We start from the raw sequence: 13,036 nt of genomic DNA on the forward strand, positions 1-13,036 counted from the left end.
GGGATTATCATGTGGGCAGCGGTCAGGAAGTGCTTAAAAAGATGGGGTTTTTTAGTTTGGAAATAGGTCCAGTTTGAGGGGGTTGGTCAGACATGTAAAAACTACTACTTAGGCACACAAAAACATACCAATAGTGTGAAACAAAAGCAAAAATGGAGTTTGTAGTGTGCTTCACATTTTTCTATTGGCACTGACATTTTCTTGCCACATTCATCATCTGGCTGCTGTTTTGCCATAAATAACTGAAAAATGCTGCAAAATCTACAGGATTGAAAAAAAAATAAAAAAATACATGGATTAAAAAACAAACACTTTTTGGAGAGCAGTTGAGGTCATTAACCCAGAGCATGACATGGGTTAATTATTTTTGCAATTAAGAAATACATGAAGGTGTTGAAATCAAAAAGGTTTGGCAAGGGCTGAGTGCTGGGTCACATGTTTGCTTATCAATCAGGTCAACGGATGACAAGTTACCAGGTGACTCCAGTCTAAAATGTAAATGGCAGTATGAGGCTTTTTATACTGTTTTTTTGCAGTGTCCTTCACAGGATGTATAGGTTCCCTTTGTAAAAAAAAAAATAAAAGCAAAACCTTATGGGCCTGGATTCATCACAGTCTTTGTACCTTTTTTATGAAGTAAAAATAGTTCTGAGGGTAGGTTCACACAAGCATATAAAAAATCAGAGTTTCAACCAAAAAATTGTGACTTTTTTTTCTCAGATGTCACCCATGTGCAATGCAATTTTTTTTTACAGCAGCAGCTATTAATCATTTACAAGACTGTTTATAGTTTCCCATGCTACAGAATTGCAATGTATCCATACAAATCGGATGATGTACTGTGTCTCTCTATGGCATCCAATTTTTTTTACGCATCCATAGACTTGAATGGGTGAGTCACAACCAATTTACAGAAGAAACTTGTGCATGCTGCAATTTTTTTTTTTTTGACAAGCAGATTTATTCAGTGAAAAAAATCAGTCATCTGCACTGCCCCACTGAATAACCTTGTTCCTAGTGCTCTCCGTTTTGTCCACGGACAGCACTCGGACCAAAAATACGGTCGTATGAACTATTAGGTCGCCCTAATAGTAATTTTTATGTTTGTGTCTTACTTATTATCTCATTTGCGCCTGTTTTTTTTAAGTTAACATTACTTGTGTTTGTCTCTGTTTTTGTTTCATAAAGGGGGTGTTGTTTTCCATAGCGAAGTGAGAATTTTTTCCCAATTATACTTTGGGAAGTAGAAGATTTACATGTGACATTCCAAAAGATTTCTAGTCTAAAAAGGCACAAAAAAGGAAAAAGACATAAAAAATTAGATTTTTTTATTTTCTTGAATCCACTTGCGACATTTTTGAAGAATTTGGCACAAAAAAATGCAATAAATACAACAAGACAAAAATAAACATAATTTAATAAAAAAAGGAAATGGTGAATCGGGACCATGTATGTAATTTCATACAGCAACGAATAAAGGTATACTGACTAGTGTTGAGCCACCCCCGTAGTGTTCGAGTTCGGTTCGTCGAACACCCATGTGTTCGCTGAACTGTTCGTCGAACTGTTCGTCGAACACCTTCGAACACCGTTAAAACCAATGGCAGGCAAACAAAAACACATAGAAACACATAGAAAACACCTTCAAAGGAGTCCAAAAGCTGACAAACTGCTCAGAAGACACAACTAACACATGGAAAAGTGACAAGTACATATAGTCATGCGAAAAGAAAAGAGGTGGAGGAGTAAAAGGAGGGGGAGACACAGATATAGGCATGTCATGCCCTTCTAAAATCCAAAAAGTGAGAAGCCGACACGTTCAGTCCGCTCCTGCCCGTGCCACCTCCGTGTTGCCGGGTTTGTGCCAGAGCCGCGGTGAACCCTGACGGCCAGCCCCCCTCTCCCAATACTGGTGCCTGTCCGCTGGTGGGTCGAGCGAGCCCCCCCTCTGGTGGAGGCAGCTCTAAGCTTTTTAATTTAAATTGTCTCTCTAATTTGAATGAATACACTTTAAATCCATTTACAAGGATCTATTGGAGGGCAAGTCTCATGCCAGCAGCCGCGTAATTCCAGCTCCAGTAGCGTCCACTAAAGCTGCTGCAGTTAAAGAGCTTTTATAAGGATCGAGCTCGGCTGTCCACCGCAAGGCATCCTACTGCCAGTCCCAGCCCCTATGCCTTGGGGTGCCTCCTGATGCTCTTCACTGAGTATCCCGTGGTCCCGAAGCATTTCCTTTGAAAAAATTAAGTGTCCAAACTACAGGTGGTGTAGCTTGATTAACAGCTGGGATAATCCGCTGACTAGCAGACACTGCTACTAGGCACAAAGTATTTCCTGGGCTAGATGCAGTTAAAAATTTGTAATTAAATACTCTCGTTGGATGCTGAGAAAGCATTCCATAGAGTCTCCTGGCACGCCATATATGATTCTCTTAAAAAGCTTGGGGTAGGGGTCTAGGGGACTCTTTTATAGCCAAAATCACGGCCCTGTATCGCAATACGTCACCTAGGCTGAAGATAAATGGAACTGTAGCACCCTGAGGGCTCGGTTGCTACAGAGGTATTGCACCTCACCCAGAGGTGTGATATCTCACTCTCAGGTAAGGATGGAGTGTGGATCAAGACCCGACACCTGCATGCATTACACCACATTGCCGTGGGGCAGGGCGACCAATATGCCCCTGAGATGGGCACGACAGTCCCTGTCCCTGGCTGGAGTGGGGGGAGGGAACACTGAGGAAGGGGAACCCTGTAGTGCAGGAGCAGGGAGGAAGCAGTTCCTGGGTGCATTGAGAAGGGAGTATAAAAGGTGGGCACCATCTTAGTTCAGTGCAGAGAACTCTGAGCAGAAGTGACAGGGAGCAGGGGCTCTGCATGAGCTCTGCTCCGGAGGCGGGCCTAGTAACAGAGGCCCAGGCCTGGAAGAGGGAGAAGGAAGGAAGAGGAGCGGAGAAGGCTCCAGGAACGAGGAACGAAGGGATCCCAGGGGTGCGGATGGGCGAGTCGCCACCGCACGCCCGAATCCACCTGCGTGGAGGGGTCAGGCCAAAGGGGGAGACCGGTCCCCGAAACTAGTGGAGGCAGGAAACGACCCTCAGCTAGAAACCGGAGGCTGTGACATTTTATGTGGCGCAGCCCCTCGCTACACCCGCTAGGAAGGCACCACATAGGGTCAGGGAAACTGGCGCCAAGTTTACCAAGAGGAGGCCCGAGGCAGCCGGACAGAAGGGTTGGTAAGAAAGGCCAGACAAAGGACACACAAAGGGGGTCCTGTGAAGCGCTCCAAAGTTATCTGGGAGTTGTCTGAGCCCCTCACCTGGTGAGCACAGTACGACGTGGGCAGCCGTTACCTGCAGATGTGGTCTGGATAATAAGAACTGTGAGTAAAGGCCCTGGACTGCATCACTGACTCCGTGTCGTTACTGCTGCTGCCCTGCACCATCACCCCCATCCTCCGCATACACTGCCCTGAGGCTATACTCCTCCCGTGGGGAGTTATGCTACGCTCTGCTGCACCCACAACACCAGCCTCAGCGGTCTGCCCTGCAGCGGCGGTTCACTCTGACCGCAATCCACGGGTGGCGTAGTCGGACATTTAAACATCAAACCACATAAATAGTTCTGCCACTGGTTTGACCGCCCTGAGCCACGGAACCGGGTCGCCGCCACGGAGACTACAACCACCAGCATCCACCAAAAAGGGTCCGGCTCCGGGTGTCCCAAGGCCCAGGGGGTGCATCAGAACATTTTCATCACCTTTCACATTCACCAATGGGACAAGGCAGGGATGTCCTCTGTTCCCTCTCTTATACATCCTAGTGACGGAGCACCTGCTCTCATCAATTCACCATAACCCCAATATTAGGTGGATTGAGGTGGGAGGCACCGAGTACAAGTGCTCTCTATTTGCTGATGATGTCCTAGTATATATCACTCAATCACATATATCCATCCATGCTGTTATGGCTGAAATAGATCACTTTGTTACATGGTCAAATTTTAAAATCAATGCAGCGAAGTCTGAGGCCCTTGATGTCTCCCTCCCCAAATCCATACAGGATTCCATCCAGTCCAACTTTCCCTTTGCCTGGCCCTTACAGGGTATCAAATACTTAGGAATTCCTATTCATAGAGACCTCTCCCATCTATGTTATCTTAATTTTGGGCCCTTTATTGAACAACTCCATACAGACCACGGTTGGCAAGTTAGAACTGTAAGATTCACTACGTGAACCACTGGTGTTTTGTGGAAAAGCACATGTACACTGTGTTCCAAATTATTATGCAAAAAGTGTTTAGGAGTGATAAGGGAAGAATTTGTTTGTTTGTCAGTTAAACTCATTGATGGTGATGTGTGTCAGGGCTCTTTATATCACTGTAAGCAATTGCAGACACCTGTGCTACTTAGTTTGGAAGGTGTGTCCAATGAAAGGCAAGACTACTTAAGAAGGCTGTCCCACATTATTAAGCAGCCTACATTTTCTGCCAAAATGGGAAAGAAAAAGGATGTGTCGGCTGCTGAGAAGCAACAAATTGTGGAGTGTTTAGGTCAAGGCATGACTGCAATCAACATTGTGCGATGATCAGGATGAAGTGTCTTGGCAATCAAGAAGTATGTAGCTGATTCACAGTACACATGTGTGCGTGCTGATAAGGGCAAATTGAGGACTCTTTCCTACAGGCAATTACGTCAGATTAAAAGAGCAGTGGCAAAAAAGCCTTGTCATAGCAGCAGACAAGTTTTTGAAGCTGCTGGTGCCTCCAACATCCCCCGAACAACAAGATGCAGAGTCCTTCAGAGGTTTGCAGCTGTGCATACGCCATCCTGTCGACCTCCTCTATCCACTTCACACAAGCAGAAACGGCTCCAGTGGGCCAAACATTACATGAAGACTGATTTCAAAACTGTTTTGTTCACGGATGAGTGCCGTGCAGCGCTCGATGGTCCAGATGGATGGAGTGGAGGATGGCTGGTTGATGGACACCCCACGCAAACACGGCTACAGCGCCAACAAGGAAGAGGTGGAGTAATGTTTTGGGCTGGAATCATGGGGAGAGACATTGTCAGCCCCTTTAGGATCCCTGAAGGGGTAAAGATGAACTCCATAATGTATGTGGAGTTTCTCAAACAGCACTTCCTGCCATGGTTCAAGAAGAAGAACCGTGTATTCCACAGCAAGATCATTTTTATGCATGATAATGCACCATCTCATGCTGCACATAAAACATCTGCATCTCTGGCTGATATGGGCATAAAAGGGGACAAACTTATGGTGTGACCCCCATGCTCCCCTGACCTCTACCCCATTCAGAACCTCTGGAGCATCATCAAAAGGAGTGTCTATGATGGCGGGTGGCAGTTCACATCTAAGCAACAGCTCTGGGAGGGCATTCTGTCCTCATGCAAAACAATTGAAGCAGAAACCATCCAAAACCTGACAAATTCAATGGACAAGAGAGTTCAGAAGCTCCTTTTGAACAAGGGGTCCTATGTGCATATGTAACATCACCTAGAATAAAGTTTTGAGTTGAAAACTGTTTGATTTCAGTTTCTAATAACCTGCTAATGCTTATAATTTAAAAAATTACAATTTTTTTGGTCTTTATTAAAATGAAAAGGTTGATCGAAAAGTTTGGGGGATCTAAGAGTGTGGCAACCCAGTAGTCAGGATTACTTCGAATTCTGACAATATGAGGGTCATGTTGCAGGTAGTGCAGCAAGAAGGCACTTATGTGTCTTGCGCATCTCGGAGCCCCAAAATTATTTTCCGGGCTAGATGCAGCTAAAAATTATTATTAATTTTAAATCTGGTGGAGCTTAGTATAGATGGCCTAATAGAATCAGTGCTGCACACTGCTGCAAAGCCCAAATTATTTTCCAGCCAAGGTACAGATAAACATGATTAGTAATTTTAAATCTGGTGGAGCTTAGTATAGATGGCCTAATAGAATCAGTACTGCACACTGCTACAAAGCCCAAATTATTTTCCAGCCAAGATACAGATAAACATGATTAGTAATTTTAAATCTGGTGGAGCTTATTATAGATGGCCTAATAGAATCAGTGCTGCACACTGCTACAAAGCCCAAATTATTTTCCAGCCAAGATATAGATAAACATGATTAGTAATTTGAAAGCTTAAAACGTTTGGTGAGGTGATTTTAACCAATCATCAAGCGTTTACTCTCCCCAGGATGACACAGGGGTCGAAAAGTCGTTTCGGATCCATGATTTGTTCATCTTTATGAACGTGAGTCTGTCTACATTATCAGTGGAGAGCCGCGTGCGCTTATCTGTCAGCACACCACCAGCAGCGCTGAACACACGTTCAGACAGAACTCTGGCTGCGGGGCATGACAAGATCTCCAAGGCGTAAGTGGCTAGCTCCGGCCATTTATCCAGAGTGGAAGCCCAAAAAGAGCAAGGGTCCAGTGACACAGTCATGGCTTCAATGTTTACTTGGAGATACTCCTGTACCATCGTCTCTAGGCGTTGACTATGTGTCAGACTTCTTGTCTCCTGTGGCCTTGCAAAGGATGGGCTAAAAAAGTGGTGAAATGATTCCGCAAAATTGATGTTACCAGCAGATACTGTGGTTCTGTTACGGTTTGAGTGCTGAACACTCGACGGTCCCACGGTTGGCAAGTTGGAACTGTGAGATTCACTACGTGCACTACTGGTGTTTTGTGGAAAAGCACATGTAAGATTCTGCAACAGTCTCTGCTGATACTCCTGCATGCGTGCATCCCTTTCTATGGCAGGAATAATTTCTGCAAATTTACTTTTGTACCGGGGATCTAACAGTGTGGCAATCCAGTAGTCAGGATTATTTCTAATTCTCACAATTCGAGGGTCATGTTGCAGGTAGTGCAGCAAGAAGGCACTCATGTGTGTTGCGCATCCAGGAGCACCAAGTCCCTGTTGTGTTGGTGGCGAGGTAACAATCATGCTTCCTTCCTCTGTCCTCTCCCCCCAACCTCGCACAACAGAAATGTGATCAAGGTCTCCCTCATCTGATGAGTCTTCCATCAGTTCATCCTCCACTGCTTCCTGGGCTCCTGCACCTTCCTCACTAGTTTGGCTGCTACCATGCGCCCTGGTAAAACCATCTCCCCCACCCTCACATGCCTGCCGCCTTGATGCTGCCGACCGTCTGGACCTTGCAGATGTTAGCCCTTCCGCATACAACTCCTCCTCCTCTACTTCCTCCACCTCCTCTTGTGCCACCACCTGACTCCGAATTCTGTTTAACATGTGCTCCAGCATGTAAATCACCGGAATAGTCATGCTGATAATGGCATCGTCAGCACTAAACATCTTCGTCGCCATTTCAAAACTGTGCAGAAGGGTGCATAGGTCCCTGATCTGAGACCACTCCTCCAGCGTGATTTGCCCCACCTCTGGATCTCGTTGGCCCAGGCTATAGGTCAGAACGTATTGCACCAGGGCTTGTCGGTGCTGCCACAGTCGCTGCAACATGTGCAGAGTTGAATTCCACCGGGTAGGCACATCGCATTTTAGCCGGTGAAGTGGCAGGCCCAACGACTTCTGTAGAGATGTAAGTCGCTGAGCTGCGGGATGCGAACGGCGGAAGTGAGCACACAGCGACCGTGCCCTCTGCAGAAGGCCATCTAGTCCGGGATAGTGGGCTAAAAATTGCTGGACAACCAGGTTCAACACGTGAGCCATACAAGGCACGTGTGTGACATTGCCGCGGCGAAGGGCCGCACCCAGGTTTGCAGCATTGTCGCACACGGCCTTCCCTGGTTTCAGGTCCAGGGGAGACAACCATTCATGAAATTGGTTCTCCAGAGCTGACCACAACTCCTCAGCTGTGTGACTCACATTTCCCAGACATTTCAAAGTAAAAACCGCCTGATGACGTTGAGCCCTACTGCCAGCATAGTAAGGAGGTGTGGAGGATCCCTTCTGCGCAGTTAGAAAGCTTGTGGCATGACCAGACAGGCTTTGGGTGCAGGTGGAGGACCGAGAGGAGGTTGAGGAGGCAGAAGCAGTGGAGGAACTTTGAGATAAAGAGGATTGACGCACAAGTCGTGGGGACGGCAAGACTTGGACAGCAGCCCCTTGTCCTGCTGTCACCATAGTTACCCAGTGCCCAGTCAGCGACATGTAACGCCCCTGTCCATGCCTACTCGTCCAAGTGTCTGTGGTGAAATGCACCCTGTCACACACAGAGTTTCTCAAAGAAGCGGTGATGTTGTGTGCGACATGCTGGTGGAGCGCAGGCACACCTTTCTTTGAGAAGTAGTGCCGACTGGGCATCTGGTACTGGGGCACTGCGACGGACATAAGGTCTCGAAAATCCTCTGTGTCCACCAGGCGGAAAGGCAGCATTTCTGTAGCCAAGAGCTTGCAGATGGTGAAATTCAACCTCTTAGCTTTCTCATGGCTAGGAGGAAATGGTCTTTTACTTGTCCACATCTGAGGGACCGAGGGCTGGCTATTGTGCTTAGACGGGGTTGATAAGGGTGTCCCCGGCAAACTGCCGGTCTGTGAGGAAGATGCAGGTGGACATGTTAGGTTGCCTTGATCCAAAGGTGGTGCTATCGATGTCGGACAGCGCTCAACACCAGCTGGTGTTACCACCTCCAAAGAAAATGATGACCTGCCAGTCACGCTGGCTGTTGCGGGTAAAGAGGTGGCAGGTCTGCGCCCCAAAACAGGTGTGACTGCTGTCCCCCCAGTCACAGAGGATGAAGAGGCCGCGGATGCACAAGATATGGCAGACGGTGGTTGGCCCGGCCGGCTAGGCCGCATTGTAGCACAGTGAGCTTCCCACTGCAACTTATGCTTCATGTCCATGTGCCGGTTCATGCATGAAGTACTCAAACTATGTATTTTTTGGCCTCTACTTAGCTTTTGCTGACAAATGTTACAGATAACACGAGTTGGGTCATCTTTATCGATCTGAAAAAATGCCCAGGCTATGCAAGGCTTAGCACCCATGCGACCTGAAGAGCCACCACGACTTGTGGTGAGAGGCAGAGTTGTGTTTGAGGATGCAGTTGTTGACTTGCTTCCAGTACTACGTCTCTGTCCAGGAAGGCGCAACCTGACCTCGTCGTCACTAGCATCCTCCTCCACCTCCTCTGCTGACCTCATCTCTTGGCTGACTGTGGGTTGACAGTAAGTGGGATCTCCAACCTCATCATCATCACCCTGTGCGTTATCACACCCGTCGTCCTCAGAGCCAACCTGTTCCTGCCCTGACAAAAAACTAAAGTTGTCGCTCCAATCAGGTATTTGAGTCTCATCATCGTCTTCCTCATTGTCTCCACCAACAGGAGTTACAGTTTGGGAATGAGGGTCTACATTATGGTCAGAACCTTCTGCTTCTGGTCCTGGATCCGACTCATAAAGATTCTGGGCATCAGTGCAGATCATTTCCTCGTCTGGATTCACAGAAGGGCTGGAGTCGACCTCTGATTCCCAGGCTATAGTATGAGTAAACAGCTCTGCAGACTCAACCATCTGTTCTACCTCATACTCAGACGGGCAGCTGGAGATTTGGGAGATGTGAGGAAGCAAGTGCGATTGGGGTGACACCTTTGAGGACTGGAGTATTTGTGATGTTGAAGTTGATGTGGAGGAGAGCCCACTTAAAGGAACACTTGATATTCGTTGAAGCACCTGCTGTTTTTGTGCCTCATCTGTAATTTGTAGCGATTGGCGTGGCCGTAAGAAAGGGATCTTATCACATTGTCCGCTAAAAGAAGTAGACATTTTAGTTTGGCTGGAAGATGGTCTTTCTTCTGCAGATGTTACTGTTGCTTTAACACCTACCCCACGGACACAACCTTTTTTCCCCTTCCCAACACGCCTATTCCCCTTTCCACCAGCAGCAGGCCTTTTTCCACTCATTTTGGTGGTTAACTAATTCACAACTCTGGAGTTGTTTGCACAAAAAAACAATGGATGGGAACCGAGCAGAGCTGAGTGGCCAAACTGTGGTATTAGGCCAAAACTATTGGCTGGGTTAGATGCAGAAAAAAATTATATTCAATTTGCAACCTGATGGAGGTCAGTATAGATGGACTAATAGAACAAGTCCCACACACAGCTAGAAGCCCAAATATTTTTTCAGAGGTAGATGCAGAAAAAAACTGTATTCAGTTTGCAACCTGATGGAGGTCAGTATAGATGGACTAATAGAACAAGTCCCACACACAGCTAGAAGCCCAAATATTTTTTCAGAGGTAGATGCAGAAAAAAATTATATTCAGTTTGCAACCTGATGGAGGTCAGTATAGATGGACTAATAGAACAAGTCCCACACACTGCTAGAAGGCCAAATATTTTTTCAGAGCTAGATGCAGAAAAAAATTATATTCAGTTTGCAACCTGATGGAGGTCAGTATAGATGGACTAATAGAGAAAGTCCCACACACTGCTAGAAGGCCTAATATTTTTTCAGAGCTAGATGCAGACAAAAAATTATTTTTAATTTGCAACCTGATGGAGGTCAGTATAGATGGACTAATAGAGAAAGTCCCACACACTGCTAGAAGGCCAAATTATTTTTTCAGAGGTAGATGCAGAAAAAAATTGTATTCAGTTTGCAACCTGATGGAGGTCAGTATAGATGGACTAATAGAACAAGTCCCACACACAGCTAGAAGCCCAAATATTTTTTCAGAGGTAGATGCAGAAAAAAAATTATATTCAGTTTGCAACCTGATGGAGGTCAGTATAGATGGACTAATAGAACAAGTCCCACACACAGCTAGAAGCCCAAATATTTTGTCAGAGGTAGATGCAGAAAAAAAATATATTCAGTTTGCAACCTGATGGAGGTCAGTATAGATGGACTAATAGAGAAAGTCCCACACACTGCTAGAAGGCCAAATATTTTTTCAGAGCTAGATGCAGACAAAAAATTATTTTTAATTTGCAACCTGATGGAGGTCAGTATAGATGGACTAATAGAGAAAGTCCCACACACTGCTAGAAGGCCAAATATTTTTTCAGAGCTAGATGCAGACAAAAAATTATTTTGAATTTGCAACGTGATGGAGGTCAGTATAGATGGACTAATAGAACAAGTCCCACACACTGCTAGAAGGCCAAATATTTTTTCAGAGGTAGATGCAGAAAAAAATTATATTCAGTTTGCAACCTGATGGAGGTCAGTATAGATGGACTAATAGAACAAGTCTCACACACTGCTAGAAGCCCAAATATTTTTTCAGAGCTAGATGCAGAAAAAAAATATATTCAGTTTGCAACCTGATGGAGGTCAGTATAGATGGACTAATAGAGAAAGTCCCACACACTGCTAGAAGGCCAAATATTTTTTCAGAGCTAGATGCAGACAAAAAATTATTTTTAATTTGCAATCTGATGGAGGTCAGTATAGACGGACTAATAGAGAAAGTCCCACACACTGCTAGAAGGCCAAATGTTTTTTCAGAGCTAGATGCAGATAAAAATTATTTTTAATTTGCAACCTGATGGAGGTCAGTATAGATGGACTAATAGAGAAAGTCCCACACACTGCTAGAAGGCCAAATATTTTTTCAGAGCTAGATGCAGAAAAAAATGATATTCAGTTTGCAACCTGATGGAGGTCAGTATAGATGGACTAATAGAACAAGTCCCACACACAGCTAGAAGCCCAAATATTTTTTCAGAGGTAGATGCAGATAAAAATTATTTTTAATTTGCAACCTGATGGAGGTCAGTATAGATGGACTAATAGAGAAAGTCCCACACACTGCTAGAAGGCCAAATATTTTTTCAGAGCTAGATGCAGACAAAAAATTATTTTGAATTTGCAACGTGATGGAGGTCAGTATAGATGGACTAATAGAACAAGTCCCACACACTGCTAGAAGGCCAAATATTTTTTCAGAGGTAGATGCAGAAAAAAATTATATTCAGTTTGCAACCTGATGGAGGTCAGTATAGATGGACTAATAGAACAAGTCCCACACACTGCTAGAAGCCCAAATATTTTTTCAGAGCTAGATGCAGAAAAAAATTATATTCAATTTGCAACCTGATGGAGGTCAGTATAGATGGACTAATAGAATGATGCTATGCCCAAAAGATTTTCCTTCACTAGGTGCAGTAAAAAAAATTGGTATTCTATACACAGGTGGTATATCTTGCAACACAGATAGGCTACTCCACTGACTAACACACTCTGCAATAGGCCAAAAAGGATTAGCTTTGCTAGATTCAGCCAAATGCTGTGAAAAAAACTTGCACAGCACTGGCACAGACCTGCCTGGCAAAAACTGATAGGAACTGATGTAACTTAGTCCTGAAAAGGACTGCAATTACAATTAGTCTTTACTCCCACAACCTATCTATTTAAGAGCACAGACCTGCCTGATAAAAGTCATAGGAAATGCTGTAACCTAGTCCTTAAAAGGACTGCAATCACAACTATTCCCTACTCCCAAGCTATCTGTAGATTTGTGCGAAAATTGGCTTGAAATTAACAAGGTATAGCGCACACAGCAACAGCGGTGCCGTCTAACACGCAGCCGCAGCAGTGAGAAAATGGTGGCGACGGGGAAAATGGCTTGGTCTTATAGGGCAAGGACATGTGACATACACTGCCAATGACACATGCCCTTGCTTGTGTGAAAAAAAGCACTTCGCTCCGTGTGTGCGCTGCTGATAGGCTGACAGATTGCACCTCCCCACTGTAAATGTGGGAAAGAGAAAAAAAAATGGAGATCTTCATTATTCCTGCAGAGATCCATCCCCTGCCCCTCCCCCCGCCCCGCTGTACACTCAAACTGCGTATTAACATTCATTTTCATCATTACTGAGAAAAAATCCAGTTATGATTTTGGTGCACGAACAGTTATCGAACATAACCTCGAACAGCCGAATTTTTCTCAAATCGTTCGTGTTCGCCGAACGGCTCGAACACCGCCCAAAACAGCTCGAATTTGAGATTGACGAACAGTTCGAGTCGAACAACGCTCATCTCTAATACTGACATACAGTGGCGACCAAAAGTTTTGCATTTTCTTTAAAAGTGTGATTACTTCTGTCTGGT

General features: G+C 45.2%; 1 protein-coding gene across 1 annotated transcript in view; it reads left to right on the top strand.

Annotated features, from left to right (window-relative positions):
* The window catches only part of OTC (ornithine transcarbamylase), a 134,311-nt gene that overhangs the window by 51,191 nt on the left and 70,084 nt on the right, over positions 1-13,036 (top strand). The window lies entirely within an intron of this gene.

The sequence above is a fragment of the Phyllobates terribilis genome, unplaced genomic scaffold, assembly GCF_046119375.1.
Source record: "Phyllobates terribilis strain yellow unplaced genomic scaffold, ASM4611937v1 Scaffold_2__4_contigs__length_985480577, whole genome shotgun sequence".
Classification (NCBI taxonomy): domain Eukaryota; kingdom Metazoa; phylum Chordata; class Amphibia; order Anura; family Dendrobatidae; genus Phyllobates; species Phyllobates terribilis.